This window comes from Triticum dicoccoides, chromosome 4A, assembly GCF_002162155.2.
Source record: "Triticum dicoccoides isolate Atlit2015 ecotype Zavitan chromosome 4A, WEW_v2.0, whole genome shotgun sequence".
NCBI classification, from domain to species: Eukaryota; Viridiplantae; Streptophyta; class Magnoliopsida; order Poales; family Poaceae; genus Triticum; species Triticum dicoccoides.
In genome coordinates, this window is record NC_041386.1 from 629,518,498 (window position 1) to 629,536,857 (window position 18,360).

Here is an 18,360-nt window from a genome sequence, read left to right on the forward strand (position 1 = left end):
AAACTCTTTCGGAGTATCAGGGTTTCGGACGAGAACTCATCTGTTACACGGGCGCTTCAATGTTTTTTAAACTTATTTGAACTCCGTACTTCTTTTGTGTTCAGTATGCAGCATTCAAAGCGACGTCATCAATTTCCAACATGTTCTGACATCATTTGTTGTTTTTCGGTCATTTACCTAATTGTTTAGAGGGCTAAATGGCCGTGAAATTGAAAATCACTACAAAATGAATTCTAAAAATGTTGAAACTTGGCATGGTATCATCATTCCACCCGCATAGCTTGTGCGAGAGAGTAGAGAGGGTCACGGCAAAAACTGGATGCACTTCGTGTACAAACTGGACAAACTCTTTTGGAGTATCAGGGTTTCAGACGAGAACTCATCTGTTACACGGGCGCTTCAATATTTTTTAAACTTATTTGAACTCCGGACTACTTTCATGTTCAGTATGCAGCATTCAAAGCGACGTCATCAATTTCCAACTTGTTCTGACATCATTTGTTGTTTTTCGGTCATTTACCTAATTGTTTAGAGAGCTAAATGAACCTGAAATTGAAAATCACTACAAAATGAACTCTGAAAATGTTGAAACTTGGCATGGCATCATCATTTCACCCGCATAGCATGTGCGAAAGAGTAGAGAGGGTCACGGCAAAAACTGGACGCACATTGTGTTTAAATTGGACAAACTCTTTCAGAGTAAAAGGGTTTCGGACGAGAACTCATCTGTTACACGGGCACTTCAATGTTTTTTAAACTTATTTGAACTCCGGACTTCTTTTGTGTTCAGTATGCAACATTCAAAGCGACGTCATCAATTTCCAACATGTTCTGACATCATTTGTTGTTTTTCGGTCATTTACCTAATTGTTTAGAGAGCTAAGTGACCGTGAAATTGAAAATCACTTCAAAATGAATTCTGAAAATGTTGAAACTTGGCATGGTATCATCATTTCGCTCGCATAGCTTGTGCGAGAGAGTAGAGAGGGTCACGGCAAAAACTGGATGCACTTCGTGTACAAACTGGACAAACTCTTTCGGAGTATCAGGGTTTCAGACGAGAACTCATCTGTTACACGGGCACTTCAATGTTTTTTAAACTTATTTGAACTCCGGAATTCTTTCGTGTTCAGTATGCAGAATTCAAAGCGATGTCATCAATTTCCAACATGTTCTGACATCATTTGTTGTTTTTCGGTCATTTACCTAATTGTTTAGAGAGCTAAATGAACCTGAAATTGAAAATCACTACAAAATGAACTCTGAAAATGTTGAAACTTGGCATGGCATCATCATTTCACCCGCATAGCATGTGCGAAAGAGTAGAGAGGGTCACGGCAAAAACTGGACGCACATTGTGTTTAAATTGGACAAACTCTTTCAGAGTAAAAGGGTTTCGGACGAGAACTCATCTGTTACACGGGCACTTCAATGTTTTTTAAACTTATTTGAACTCCTGACTTCTTTTGTGTTCAGTATGCAGCATTCAAAGCGACGTCATCAATTTCCAACATGTTCTGACATCATTTGTTGTTTTTCGGTCATTTACGTAATTGTTTAGAGAGCTAAATGACCGTGAAAGTGAAAATCATTACAAAATGAACTCTGAAAATGTTGAAACTTGGCAAGGTATCATCATTTCACCCGCATAGCATGTGCGAAAGAGTAGAGAGGGTCACGGCAAAAACTGGACGCATTTCGTGTACAAACTGGACAAACTCTTTCGGAGTCTCAGGGTTTCAGACGAGAACTCATCTGTTACACGGGCGCTTCAATGTTTTTTAAACTTATTTGAACTCCGTACTTCTTTTGTGTTTAGTATGCAGCATTCAAACTGACGTCATCAATTTCCAACATGTTCTGACATCATTTGTTGCTTTTCGGTCATTTACCTAATTGTTTAGAGAGCTAAATGGCCGTGAAATTGAAAATCACTTCAAAATGAATTCTAAAAATGTTGAAACTTGGCATGGTATCATCATTTCGCCGCATAGCTTGTGCGGGAGAGTAGAGAGGGTCATGGCAAAAACTGGATGCACTTCGTGTACAAACTGGACAAACTCTTTCGGAGTATCAGGGTTTTAGACGAGAACTCATCTGTTACACGGGCACTTCAATGTTTTTCAAACTTATTTGATCTCCGGACTTCTTTTGTGTTCAGTATGCAGCATTCAAAGGGACGTCATCAATTTCCAACATGTTCTGACATCATTTGTTGTTTTTCGGTCATTTACCTAATTGTTTAGAGAGCTAAATGACCGTAAAATTGAAAATCACTACAAAATGAACTCTGAAAATGTTGAAACATGGCATGGTATCATCATTTCACCCGCATAGCATGTGCAAAAGAGTAGAGAGGGTCACGGCAAAAACTGGACGCACTTCGTGTGCAAATTGGACAAACTCTTTCGGAGTATCAGGGTTTCGGACGAGAACTCATCTGTTACACGGGCACTTCAATGTTTTTTAAACTTATTTGAACTCCGGACTTCTTTCGTGTTCAGTATGCAGCATTCAAAGCGACATCATCAATTTCCAACATGTTCTGACATCATTTGTTGTTTTTCGGTCATTTACCTAATTGTTTAGAGAGCTAAATGACCGTGAAATTGAAAATCACTACAAAATGAATTCTGAAAATGTTGAAACTTGGCATGGTATCATCATTTCACCCACATAGCGTGTGCGAAAGAGTAGAGAGGGTCACGGCAAAAACTGGACGCACTTCGTGTACAAACTAGACAAAATCTTTCGGAGTATCAGGGTTTCGGACGAGGACTCATCTGTTACACGGGCATTTCAATGTTTTTTAAACTTATTTGAACTCCGGACTTCTTTTGTGTTCAGTATGTAGCATTCAAAGTGACATCATCAATTTCCAACATGTTCTGACATCATTTGTTGTTTTTCGGTCATTTACCTAATTGTTTAGAGAGCTAAATGACCGTGAAATTGAAAATCACTACAAAATGAATTCTGAAAATGTTGGAACTTGGCATGGTATCATCATTTCACCCGCATAGCATGTGCGAAAGAGTAGAGAGGGTCACGGCAAAAACTGGACGCACTTCGTGTACAAACTGGACAAACTCTTTCGGAGGATCAGGGTTTCGGACGAGAACTCATTTGTTACACGGGCGCTTCAATGTTTTTTAAACTTATTTGAACTTCGTACTTCTTTTGTGTTCGGTATGCAGCATTCAAAGTGACGTCATCAATTTCCAACATGTTCTGACATCATTTGTTGTTTTTCGGTCATTTACCTAATTGTTTAGAGAGCTAAATGACCGTGAAATTGAAAATCACTACAAAATGAACTCTGAAAATGTTGAAACTTGGCATGGCATCATCATTTCACCCGCATAGCATGTGCAAAAGAGTAGAGAGGGTCACGGCAAAAACTGGACGCACTTTGTGTTTAAATTGGACAAACTCTTTCAAAGTAAAAGGGTTTCAGACGAGAACTCATCTGTTACACGGGCACTTCAATGTTTTTTAAACTTATTTGAACTCCGGACTTCTTTTGTGTTCAGTATGCAGCATTCAAAGACACGTCATCAATTTCCAACATGTTCTGACATCATTTGTTGTTTTTCGGTCATTTACCTAATTTTTTAGAGAGCTAAATGACCGTGAAATTGAAAATCATTACTAAATGAACTCTGAAAATGTTGAAACTTGGCATGGTATAATCATTTCACCTGCATAGCATGTGCGAAAGGGTAGAGAGGGTCACAAAAAAATTGGACGCACTTTGTGTGCAAACTGGACAAACTCTTTCGGAGTATCAGGGTTTCGGACGAGAACTCATCTGTTACACGGGCACTTCAATGTTTTTTAAACTTATTTGACCTCCGGACTTCTTTTGTGTTTAGTATGCAGCATTCAAAGCGACGTCATCAATTTCCAACATGTTCTGACATCATTTGTTGTTTTTCGGTCATTTACCTAATTTTTTAGAGAGCTAAATGACCGTGAAATTGAAAATCATTACAAAATGAACTCTGAAAATGTTGAAACTTGGCATGGTATAATCATTTCACCCGTATAGCATGTGTGAAAGGGTAGAGAGGGTCACAAAAAACTGGACGCACTTCGTGTGCAAATTGGACAAACTCTTTCGGAGTATCAGGGTTTCGGACGAGAACTCATCTGTTACACGGGCACTTCAATGTTTTTTAAACTTATTTGAACTCCGGACTTCTTTCGTGTTCAGTATGCAGCATTCAAAGCGACATCATCAATTTCCAACATGTTCTGACATCATTTGTTGTTTTTCGGTCATTTACCTAATTGTTTAGAGAGCTAAATGACCGTGAAATTGAAAATCACTACAAAATGAATTCTGAAAATGTTGAAACTTGGCATGGTATCATCATTTCACCCGCGTAGCATGTGCAAAAGAGTAGAGAGGGTCACGGCAAAAACTGGACGCACTTTGTGTTTAAATTGGACAAACTCTTTCAGAGTAAAAGGGTTTCGGACGAGAACTCATCTGTTAAACGGGCACTTCAATGTTTTTTAAACTTATTTCAACTCTGGACTTCTTTTGTGTTCAGTATGCAGCATTCAAAGCGACATCATCAATTTCCAACATGTTCTGACATCATTTGTTGTTTTTCGGTCATTTACCTAATTTTTTAGAGAGCTAAATGACCGTGAAATTGAAAATCATTACTAAATGAACTCTGAAAATGTTGAAACTTAGCATGGTATAATCATTTCACCTGCATAGCATGTGCGAAAGGGTAGAGAGGGTCACAAAAGAATTGGACGCACTTCGTGTGCAAACTGGACAAACTCTTTCGGAGTATCAGGGTTTCGGACAAGAACTCATCTGTTACACGGGCACTTCAATGTTTTTTAAACTTATTTGAGCTCTGGACTTCTTTTGTGTTCAGTATGCAGCATTCAAAGCGACGTTGTCAGGACCCCGACTCGATGTCACATCGATCTAGCCGGTAACACCTCATATCACTTTGCGGCCTCACGCACGGTATCCCCACGGGTGTCGCCTTACCTTTGCCCGGGACCGTTTGCGCCTTTTGGCTCACGTATATGATAGTGTCGCTAGCATCCATATGATAAAGAGCCCGGGCTGACATGACTAGTCGTAAACCCAAAGTGGCACAGACTTACAGGGACAGGCATCCATGACCCAGCTTCGAACGTGTCGGTCATCAGCAAGTGGGTCCGGGCTGTAGCACTGGGCTAGCAGGACTCCGGTAAACCGGGCTGTAGCGGGCTAACAGGACTCCGGTACTCAAAGCGTGACATTTCCCCGAAGGGACAGACACAGGAACGAAGAAGGACACATGCCGGCCAGCCTAAGTGTTCCAGAGCAGTAGCAAGCTACCATGGCTCAGCGGTAACACTAGGAGACATTTCCCGGTAAGAGAGGCTACTAAAGATAAACAACTAGATAGTCAGATCCCACACATACCAAGCATTTCAACCATGCACACAATATGCTCGATATGTGCAAATACAACGAAGCATCACAACATGACTCTACGACATAAGTACTTTAATTAAGGCTCAGGGAGCCATACATAATATACACAAAGGTACGGGTCTCACGACCCGGCATGCAAGTCATACAGTCATACAAACCAGCATCGGAAGTAACTTGTCTGAGTATAGACAACTAGTAAAATAAAAGAGGCTTGGAAAGCCTAGCTATACTACGTGGTCCTTCACAAGCTCAGGATCACCACCTGGGCCTTAGCCTACTCATTGATGTCAACGTCTACGTAGAACCCATCAGAAGGGGTTGCAGCGTCTTCTGTAAAAATATAAATTATAGCAACATGAGTACAAAGGTACTCAGCAAGACTTACATCAGATCCTACATACATGCATATTATCAAGAAGGGTTGGTGGAGTTATTGCAGCAAGCCGGCTTTGACTCTTGGCTAGGCTAACCTACGAGACTCCAACTTGAAATGGTTTTTCGCACACGAGTCCACTACTCACCACTTCAATACACTACCGAGGATCCACCTCCGTCTTCCTACGGAAGAGCCACCTCGGCACTCACACTTATCTTGAGACTTTTAGTAGTTTCCATTTACTTGTCTATGAACTGTATAGGCAACCAAGTAGTCCTTTACCGCGGACGCGGCTATTCGAATAATTCATGATAACCCTGCAGGGGTGTACTTCTTCATACATGTTTCCACCACTTAGCGTCTGCACACGATATGTGCTCGGCAGACTTCAAGCGAAAGCCGACGTGGGTGTAGACCACGACCTACCTAAACACTTAAGCCTCTAGTCCAGGTTTATCGCCTATTCAGGTTCCATCCGCAGGGAGTCCGGCCGAGGTTTCCCATACGGCCCCGAACGATGTGAACAGGGTTCCCGAGATACCTAACGGGTATTCGGTACACCCGGCCACGTACCTACCGCATCACAGCCCACCCCTACGGTCAGCGCTGTGCACAGCCTCCAGTAGGCTACAAACACCAGAAACTACTTGCAACTCCTGGACAGAGAGCTAGGGTGAATAAGAAGTCGAGCGGGGTCATATTTCAGGGCCCAATGCATGGTAGTAACTGTATCTTAAATCACACATACAGATCTCAGTGCTTAAGGTCGGCTTCAATGAAACAACCCACCATGTACTCCTACATGGCCTCTCATCGATACCTTTACCAAATCGTGTTCACCACACCACTCTCATTACCGACATAATCATTTCACTCTAGCCCATCACCCAGATGAACCAGACCTGACACGACTCTAAGCATAGCAGGCATAGCAAGGTAGGAACAACACATACATATGGCTCAATCAACTCCTACACATGCTAGTGGGTTTCAGCTAGTTACTGTGGCAATGACAGGTCATGCAGAGGAAATGGGCTCAACTACCGCAGCACACAGCAGTTTGAAACGCGTTGTCTTAATGCAGTAAAAGAGAGCAGGAGCGAGAACATGGGATTGTATCGATATGATCAAATGGTTGGTTGCTTGCCTGATGGTTCGATGCACTGATACAGTTCTTCGTTAGGGTAATCACGGTACTCCTCGGAGGCAGAATCTGTCGCAAAGGACACCGATACACAACCATCACCAAACAATGTGCAACAATATGATGCATGCATGAAACATGGCAATATGAGTGTGTTGGGCTAATGCAACTAAAGCCAGAAGGGTTTGAACAAATTTGAATCAAGGATTCAAATTTCAAATTCAAATATGGCCTTTTAAAGTGCTCTTCCTTGTTCTGCTTAAAACATCAATTTAACTTGTTTGATCATGCATGAAAATAGTACAGATGGATAGATTGGATTTTTCTGATCATTTTTCATATATAATTTGTCTGATTTGGAGTTACAGAATAAAAGTTATGAATTTTTGATGTTTAAATAATATTCTGGAATTTCCTGATTAAATTTAAATCCAGAAATATAATTATTGCGCCAGCATGACGTCAGTGGTCAACTGCGGCTGGCTGAGGTCAAACCTGACGTGTGGGGTCCACACGTCAGTGACTGGGGGGTTAAACATGGTTAGTTTAATCCTAATTAGGGGTTAGTGGCGCTGGGGCCCACTGGTCAGTGTCAGGGGGTTAACTAACAGTGGTTAGCGCTAATCCTAATTAGTTACAGGGCTGGGCCCACCTGTCAGGGACTCAGGGGGGTCCTGCCGTGGTCAAAGTGGGTCAAACCCACCGGCGACATGACGCCGGCGAGGCCCGATACGGCGGCGCGATGCGGAATCGCGCTACAGGGCACGGGCGAGGCCGTGCTTGGGCTCGTTGGAGAGCTCTTGCTCCCGCGCGTCGAACGGTGGTGGTGGCCAAGCCTAAGGTGGCCGGAGTCGACGGCGGCGAGCTCGGCTGCGGCCGCCGGGGTTCGGTCGTGCACGGAAACGGGGTTGGAGCTCGAAGGCGAGCGAAGCGAGGCGCTAGGGATGCTCTATGGAGCCTTACGAACTCGTTGGACTCGCCGGGGTGACCAAATGGTCACCGGAGCTGCGTCGACGGCGAGCTCGGCGACGGCGGAGGTTCGGCCGTGGTGGGGAGGAGGCTACGGTGAGGGAACGAGGGGGAGAAGAGGGGGAAACGATGGCGTAGCTCACCGCGGTTGCAGTGGGCGTTGCAGCGGGCTCGGGGACGCACTGGAGACGGCGAATCGACGGCGACGGTGTTCGGAGCCCGAGGAGGGGAACGGCGACGTGGCGGCGATGCAGGGCTTCCGGAGACCCGTGGAGCGGTGGGGAGGAAGAGGAGGTCGAGGCGGAGTCACTGAGCTAGTCGGGGGAGCGAGGGGTGGCCGGAGACGGCTGCTATGGCGAACGGCGGCGATGGTGGTGTTCGGCCGTGCGAGAGAGAGAGCGAGGGAGAGGAGGGGAGAGCCGAGGGAGAGTGAGAGAGAGCAGGGGGGAGGCGTGGCGTCGTCCAGGGCATCGAGCGAGGAGGGGAGGGCAGGCAGGCGGGGAGAGAGGTGGCGTGGCGCGGTGGCGCGCGCGCGCGCCGGCTACACTCCCCTCCCTCTGTCGAGGACGAAGACGACAGAGGAGGGAGGCGGGCTGGGCCGCCTGCTGGCTGGGCCGGCCAGCTGGCTGGGCCGCACAGGGAGGAGCCCAGGTAAGTTTCTCCCTTTATTTATTTTTCTGTTTTCTAATTTCTGACATTTGTTTTGATTTAAATAATATATTAAATCATTTATTTAACTTATGCCAATTTTTGCAGGAGCTAGATATATTATTCCAGAGCTCCTTTATAATTGGCATAATATTTGGGCATATATTAATATATATAATTAATATATTTCCAATGCAAATAATTTATGCATTAATTCCAAATGCCCAAAATAAATACCTATGAGCTTTTAAAAATATTGGTTTGATTTTTATCTCTGCCCAATATTTTCAGAGAGCAACATGAGCATTTTCTTGGACCCTTTTGGAGAAATTTTTATTTGGGTCATTTTCAAAATGATTCTGAGGGTTTCACAGATCCCCATTTCAAGTTTCTGATGAAAGAGTAAACATGATGCAACACTCTAATGCATGACTAGCTAGGGTGTGACAACTCACCCCCACTCAAAAGAATCTCGTCCCGAGATTTGGGTTCCTCCGGGAAGAAGGCGGGATACTCAAGTCGAAGACGATCTTCCCTTTCCCAAGTTGCTTCATCCTTAGAATGATGAGTCCACTGAACTTTGAGGAACTTGATGTTCTGACGTCGAGTGGTACGCTCGGCCTGATCGAGGATACGAATGGGGTACTCTCGATATGTAAGATTATCTTGGAGATCAAGTGTTTCGTGGTCCACTTCACGGATAGGATCCGAGAAGCAACGCCTGAGTTGAGAAACGTGGAAGACATCGTGGACTCTGGAGAGATGCGGAGGTAGTTCCAACTGGTAGGCAACTTCTCCTCGTTTGGCGAGAATGCGAAAAGGTCCAATGTAACGAGGAGCCAATTTGCCTTTGATACCGAAACGATGGGTTCCCTTCAGAGGGGTGACCCGAAGATAAGCCTTCTCGTCAACCTCGAAAGTCATAGCCTTATGTTTTCGGTCATATTGACTCTTTTGACGAGATTGGGCTGTTTTCAACTTTTCACGATTGATGCGAACTTGTTCTTCTGCTTCCTGAATCATGTCCGGGCCAAAGAATTGTCTTTCCCCGGTCTCTGACCAGTTAAGGGGTGTTCGAAACCGTCGTCCATAGAGAACTTCAAAAGGGGCTTTACCCAAGCTAGATTGATAGCTGTTGTTGTAAGCGAATTCGGCAAATGGAAGGCACTTCTCCCAGTCCATTCCGAATGAGATAACAGAGGCTCGAAGCATGTCTTCTAGAATTTGGTTGACGCGTTCCACTTGACCACTCGACTGAGGGTGGAAGGCGGTGCTAAAGGAGAGACGGGTTCCCATAGCATTTTGAAAACTTTCCCAAAATCGAGAGGTGAAAAGACTTCCTCGATCCGAGTTAATTTCCAAAGGAACACCATGAAGGGACACTATTCGGGAGATGTATAAGTCTGCCAGCTGACTAGCGGTTATACTCTCACGAACAGGTAGGAAATGGGCTACTTTGGAAAGACGATCGACCACGACGAAAATAGCATTATTCCCTCTCTTGGTCCTGGGAAAACCGGTAATGAAATCCATACCAATTTTATCCCATTTCCATTCAGGAATAGCTAAGGGTTGAAGGGTGCCAGCAGGCCGTTGATGCTCTGCTTTTACACGACGACAGACGTCGCAATTAGCAATATACTGAGCAATTTCTCTTTTCATCCTAGTCCACCAGAACCTCTGGCGTAGGTCCTGATACATCTTAGTACTACCGGGATGAATAGTGAGAGGAGATTCATGAGCCTCCTTCAACTGCCGTAGATGCTGGTTCTTGGGAACCACTAGACGGTTCTCAAAGTACACAACACCATGATCATTTGTGGAGAAACAACTAGCACCTCCGCTAGCAATGTTCTCTTTGATTTTAGATATTCCCTTATCTCGCTTTTGGGCAGCGATGATTTGATCCGTAAGAGTAGGTTTCGCCACCAAGGTGGAAAGAAATCCTTGAGGAACAAGGTGAAGGTTAAGCTTACGAAATTCCTCATGGAGAAGCGGTTGACTTTGTTGTAACATCAGATTGTTACAATAAGATTTACGACTTAGCGCATCAGCCATGACGTTGGCTTCCCTGGGGTGTAGGTTATTCCTAAGTCGAAGTCTGTGATCAATTCAACCCAACGTCTTTGCCTGAGATTCAGACCCGGTTGGGTGAAGATGTACTTCAGGCTTTGGTGATCAGTGAATATTTCGCAACGATTACCGAGGAGGTAATGTCGCCAGGTCTTAAGTGCATAGACTACGGCTGCAAGCTCTAGATCATGAGTAGGATAATTCTCCTCATGTGGGTGCAATTGCCGTGAAGCGTAGGCAACTACGTGTCGATCTTGCATGAGAATGCAACCTAGTCCTTGTCGCGAGGCGTCGCAGTAGATAACAAAGTCCTTGGAGAAGTCTGGCGGTACCAGTACGGGAGCAGAAGTCAGGCGTCTTTTCAGTTCCTGAAAGCTGTGCTCACATTGTGGAGTCCACTCGAACTTCTTATATTTCTTGAGGAGTTCGGTTAGAGGTTTAGCAACTTTGGAGAAGTTCTCGACAAAGCGACGACAATAGCTCGCTAAGCCCAGAAAACTCCGAACTTGCTTGACCGATTCAGGTGGAGTCCAATGAAGGACGGCTTGAACTCGCTCAGGGTTAACAGCAATACCTTTACCAGATATTACATGACCCAGGTAGGTCACTTCTGGCAACCAGAATTCACATTTAGAAAATTTGGCATAAAGGCGATGCTCTCGAAGTTTCTTCAACACTAGCCTTAGATGTTCGGCATGTTCTTCCTCGTTTTTGGAGTAGACGAGTATATCATCGAGGTAAACTACAACGAATTTATCCAAATACTCCATGAAGATTGAGTTCATTAACCGAGAAAAGGTGGCTGGAGCGTTGGTTAACCCGAAGGACATGACGGTGTACTCGTATTGGCCATAACGAGTAACAAAGGCCGTTTTAGGAATGTCCCCGTTTCTGATTTTGATTTGATGGTAGCCCAACCTCAAATCCATCTTGGAGAAGACTGAGGATCCAGCGAGCTGATCGTACAGGTCGTTGATCCTGGGAAGCGGATATTTGTTCTTGATTGTGACCAAATTGACAGGTCGGTAATCTACAACCATTCGGTCCGTACCATCCTTCTTCTTGACGAAAAGGACGGGGCAAGCCCACGGAGATGAGCTAGGCCGGATGAAACCCTTTTTCAAGGACTCATCGAGTTGTTTCTTAAGCTCGGCTAGTTCTAAGGGTGCCATCTTATAAGGTCTTCTAGCAATCGGAACGGTTCCTGGAATGAGGTCTATTACAAACTCAACATCCCTGTCAGGTGGAACACCTGGCAATTCCTCTGGAAAGACATCCGGGAAGTCACGGACTACCGGAACGTCCTCAAGGTCTGGCAAAGGGCTGGCGTTAAGAGAATATAATTGTCGCTTGGCTATTCGGGTCAAGACATTGACTATCTTCCCCGAAGGATGGGTGAGTTGAACAGTCCTAGAGAAGCAATCAATTTTGGCATGATGAGCTGACATCCAGTCCATACCCAAAATGATATTAATATCTGAAAATTTAAGGGCTATCAACGATGCAAGGAAAACAAGTCTGTCGACTTGGATTTCATTTCCATAACTTACCCTAGAGGTCTGCCATCTAGACCCGGGAGTAGAAATTTCCATAGTGGATGGCATGTCACAGAATGCAACGTTATGCAAACGAGCATAGCTCTCGGATATAAATGAATGAGAGGCTCCTGTATCAAAAAGAACAGATGCCGGGTGGCAGTTAACAAGAAGCGTACCGAGAACGATGTTGGGATCCTCTTGAGCTTCTTCGGCAGAGATACAGTTAACATGGCCACGTGAAGCGGTGACCGGTTTGGCGTGGAATATTTTTCCTGTCGGCTTGCCACGGCCAACGGCTTTAGCAGATTGATTGGGGTTGGTCTGGGGACACTCACGCATATAGTGACCAGATTCCCCACACTTGAAACAAGTCACGGAACTGGTACGTGGAGGAGCATTGTTAGTTGGACCCCCATAGGGCTTGGCCGGTGCAGACTGTTGAACAGGGCGAGGCGCCTGGAAAGATGGCCTCGGTGTGAACCTGGGTGGCAGGGCGGTGTTGGGCACCCACACGCGGCGCTTCTGAGGACCAGCACCGGATGAGGAACCCATGTCACGGCCATGCTTGCGTGTTGCGTCATAGTCAGTCTGACCAGTTTCAGCACTGATGGCTTTGTTGACAAGTTTCTGAAAAGATGTGCACTCATGCAGACGGAGGTCGCGGCGAAGCTCAGGACTAAGGCCCTTACGGAACCTTGCTTGCTTCTTGGCATCGGTAGACACTTCCTCAGTTGCATATCGTGCAAGGTTACCAAACTCCCTGCTGTAAACATCCACAGAAAGTCGGCCTTGGGTGAAACTGCAAAATTCTTCACGTTTACGGTCCATGAGACCCTCCGGAATGTGATGTTCACGGAAAGCCTCGCTGAATTCAGCCCAAGTAGTGACATGGCCCGCTGGGCGCATAGCTCCAAAATTCTCCCACCATAGACTGGTGGGGCCTTCAAGATGATATGCAGCAAAGGTGACCTTGTCAGCCTCCGCTACCAGCGCGGAACGCAGTTTATGAGAGATACTGCGAAGCCAGTCATCAGCATCGAGAGGCTCGACGGAGTGGTGGAACGTGGGCGGATGTAATTTGATGAAATCACTGAGTGACACCACGTTAGTCCTCTGATGGTGTGCTGTATTCTGTTCAATACGCTCCAACAAACGGTTGGTCTCCCGCTTGTTTCTCTTAGCTTCCATCATAACCTCGGCTAGTGAAGGAGGATGAGGCAGATTTTCATTCCTGCCTTCACTGCCTTCGGCCTGCTCTTGAGAAGCAGGGTTAGCGCGCGTGTTGACCATCCTAGGTAAACAAGACAATGATTTAGTCAGGATGATAAGATTCCGACATAGGATAAAAATGTAAGGAATAACTCGAAATGCAAGATGATCATCCGTATGACATGGTAGATACAGAAACTGCTTCTTTATTCCATCGTCATACACACCATACAGGGTTTAGTACAAGACCAAACAAAGTACTATTACGGTGAAAGAGGATTAAATCTTATCGGAGGCATTCCAAGCTCCTATACATTATTTTTCTACACCTCCGGAAAGAGTACAAACTAGGTCATATCCCACGAGTCACGCGGGACGATAGAAGACACAGCTAGTGCGAACTAGTGATACTACCACTAACTCAGACCGATCCGTAGTAGTCCTCGTAGAAGTCACCTCCATAGCCTGGAAGCTCAACATGATCATCCGGAAACAGACGATCTCGCGGAGCTTGTGGACCATAGGGGCTAGGATGAGGCCTTGGACCAACAGACGGTGGCCTGCGGGGACCGCGAGGTGGGGTGATGCCTCCTACATCACGCCAAACCATCACGTCTGGCAGAGCAGATCTCACAGGATAGAGATCGCGCATATCTGAATATCCAGCTTGCACCGCCGGTGCAAACCGAGTCAATGTGGCCCAGTGGTCAGCACGGGTATTGAAGAGCTCTAACCTCAAGGCCCGATTTTCACGGTCCTTATCCTCGAGCATCTCAGCAGTAGTGCGAGTCCGTGAATCCTCCTGGGTGGGGTCAGCATAGATAGCCTGGAGATACCCTTGTGCTCCCGGAAGTGATCCTGGCATATACCGGAAATCAGAGTCCCGAAATAGACCAGATCTGACTCGCATAATGGTCATCATAGAGTAGGCGGCGTCCTGCACAGCCATCTCAATAGTAACCCCGGGTCCATAGGAGCAGTGAAGGGGCTCGGTGGACCCAGGATAAGATGGAAATATCCTGACAGTGCAGAGATACTGGCTTTGATTAAAGTCTCGGAATTGCTCTTCGACCGTGTACTCAGGATACCAACGGTATCCAGCCTCAGTCATTACCCTGACCAACATGGCAGTATGGCCGGGTACATCTAGGCATCGAGTCAGGCGAACCACTTGATTAAGGTCGCGAGTGGCCATCTGGAAGCACAATCATAATGCAAAAGCATTAGAATTTCTAGCAAAATTTCGGCAGCATAACAGCTGTAAATGCTCAAGAAGGATTTTGAGACATTTGACAAAGGATTTCATACACACTCAACATCATCATATCAAAGTTCTGAATCCATTCTAACAACATAATGTGGTAGTAGAACTGAACTAGGCTTGTATCCATCAAACTTATAAGGTACTACTAATTAGTAACACGTGATCCTGATAGAGAGAATAGATCCTAATTCCTTAACCCACGGTGGAAGAATAGACTGACTCAGATCAGAATGTCATAAGATAAAGGAGTAAAAGAGCCTTACGTTCCAACCCACAAACAATTCCCCTACATATAACTAAAGAATTTCTAGACTCAACATCGACCAGTTTGGCTTGGAGAACCTACAGGCAGTCCGGCTCTGATGCCAACGCTGTCAGGACCCCGACTCGATGTCACATCGATCTAGCCGGTAACACCTCATATCACTTTGCGGCCTCACGCACGGTATCCCCATGGGTGTCGCCTTACCTTTGCCCGGGACCGTTTGCGCCTTTTGGCTCACGTATATGATAGTGTCGCTAGCATCCATATGATAAAGAGCCCGGGCTGACATGACTAGTCGTAAACCCAAAGTGGCACAGACTTACAGGGACAGGCATCCATGACCCAGCTTCGAACGTGTCGGTCATCAGCAAGTGGGTCCGGGCTGTAGCACTGGGCTAGCAGGACTCCGGTAAACCGGGCTGTAGCGGGCTAACAGGACTCCGGTACTCAAAGCGTGACATTTCCCCGAAGGGACAGACACATGAACGAAGAAGGACACATGTCGGCCAGCCTAAGTGTTCCAGAGCAGTAGCAAGCTACCATGGCTCAGCGGTAACACTAAGAGACATTTCCCGGTAAGAGAGGCTACTAAAGATAAACAACTAGATAGTCAGATCCCACACATACCAAGCATTTCAACCATGCACACAATATGCTCGATATGTGCAAATACAACGAAGCATCACAACATGACTCTACGACATAAGTACTTTAATTAAGGCTCAGGGAGCCATACATAATATACACAAAGGTACGGGTCTCACGACCCGGCATGCAAGTCATACAGTCATACAAACCAGCATCGGAAGTAACTTGTCTGAGTACAGACAACTAGTAAAATAAAAGAGGCTTGGAAAGCCTAGCTATACTACGTGGTCCTTCACAAGCTCAGGATCACCACCTGGGCCTTAGCCTACTCATTGATGTCAACGTCTACGTAGAACCCATCAGAAGGGGTTGCAGCGTCTTCTGTAAAAATATAAATTATAGCAACATGAGTACAAAGGTACTCAGCAAGACTTACATCAGATCCTACATACATGCATATTATCAAGAAGGGTTGGTGGAGTTATTGCAGCAAGCCAGCTTTGACTCTTGGCTAGGCTAACCTACGAGACTCCAACTTGAAATGGTTTTTCGCACACGAGTCCACTACTCACCACTTCAATACACTACCGAGGATCCACCTCCGTCTTCCTACGGAAGAGCCACCTCGGCACTCACACTTATCTTGAGACTTTTAGTAGTTTCCATTTACTTGTCTATGAACTGTATAGGCAACCAAGTAGTCCTTTACCGCGGACGCGGCTATTCGAATAGATCATGATAACCCTGCAGGGGTGTACTTCTTCATACATGTTTCCACCACTTAGCGTCTGCACACGATATGTGCTCGGCAGACTTCAAGCGAAAGCCGACGTGGGTGTAGACCACGACCTACCTAAACACTTAAGCCCCTAGTCCAGGTTTATCGCCTATTCAGGTTCCATCCGCAGGGAGTCCGGCCGAGGTTTCCCATACGGCCCCGAACGATGTGAACAGGGTTCCCGAGATACCTAACGGGTATTCGGTACACCCGGCCACGTACCTACCGCATCACAGCCCACCCCTACGGTCAGCGCTGTCCACGGCCTCCAGTAGGGTACAAACACCAGAAACTACTTGCAACTCCTGGACAGAGAGCTAGGGTGAATAAGAAGTCGAGCGGGGTCATATTTCAGGGCCCAATGCATGGTAGTAACTGTATCTTAAATCACACATACAGATCTCAGTCCTTAAGGTCGGCTTCAATGAAACAACCCACCATGTACTCCTACATGGCCTCTCATCGATACCTTTACCAAATCGTGTTCACCACACCACTCTCATTACCGACATAATCATTTCACTCTAGCCCATCACCCAGATGAACCAGACCTGACACGACTCTAAGCATAGCAGGCATAGCAAGGTAGGAACAACACATACATATGGCTCAATCAACTCCTACACATGCTAGTGGGTTTCAGCTAGTTACTGTGGCAATGACAGGTCATGCAGAGGAAATGGGCTCAACTACCGCAGCACACAGCAGTTTGAAACGCGTTGTCTTAATGCAGTAAAAGAGAGAAGGAGCGAGAACATGGGATTGTATCGATATGATCAAATGGTTGGTTGCTTGCCTGATGGTTCGATGCACTGATACAGTTCTTCGTTAGGGTAATCACGATACTCCTCGGAGGCAGAATCTGTCGCAAAGGACACCGATACACAACCATCACCAAACAATGTGCAACAATATGATGCATGCATGAAACATGGCAATATGAGTGTGTTGGGCTAATGCAACTAAAGCCAGAAGGGTTTGAACAAATTTGAATCAAGGATTCAAATTTCAAATTCAAATATGGCCTTTTAAAGTGCTCTTCCTTGTTCTGCTTAAAACATCAATTTAACTTGTTTGATCATGCATGAAAATAGTACAGATGGATAGATTGGATTTTTCTGATCATTTTTCATATATAATTTGTCTGATTTGGAGTTACAGAATAAAAGTTATAAATTTTTGAAGTTTAAATAATATTCTGGAATTTCCTGATTAAATTTAAATCCAGAAATATAATTATTGCGCCAGCATGACGTCAGCATGACGTCAGTGGTCAACTGCGGCTGGCTGAGGTCAAACCTGACGTGTGGGGTCCACACGTCAGTGACTGGGGGGTTAAACAGGGTTAGTTTAATCCTAATTAGGGGTTAGTGGCGCTGGGGCCCACTGGTCAGTGTCAGGGGGTTAACTAACAATGGTTAGCGCTAATCCTAATTAGTTACAGGGCTGGGCCCACCTGTCAGGGACTCAGGGGGGTCCTGCCGTGGTCAAAGTGGGTCAAACCCACCGGCGACATGACGCCGACGAGGCCCGATACGGCGGCGCGATGCGGAATCGCGCTACAGGGCACGGGCGAGGCCGTGCTTGGGCTCGTTGGAGAGCTCTTGCTCCCGCGCGTCGAACGGTGGTGGTGGCCAAGCCTGAGGTGGCCGGAGTCGACGGCGGCGAGCTCGGCTGTGGCCGCCGGGGTTCGGTCGTGCACGGAAACGGGGTTGGAGCTCGAAGGCGAGCGAAGCGAGGCGCTAGGGATGCTCTATGGAGCCTTACGAACTCGTTGGACTCGCCGGGGTGCCAAATGGTCACCGGAGCTGCGTCGACGGCGAGCTCGGCGACGGCGGAGGTTCGGCCGTGGTGGGGAGGAGGCTACGGTGAGGGAACAAGGGGGAGAAGAGGGGGAAACAGTGGCGTAGCTCACCGCGGTTGCAGTGGGCGTCGAAGCGGGCTCGGGGACGCGCTGGAGACGGCGAATCGACGGCGACGGTGGTCGGAGCCCGAGGAGGGGAACGGCGATGTGGCGGCGATGCAGGGCTTCCGGAGACCCGTGTGAGCGGTG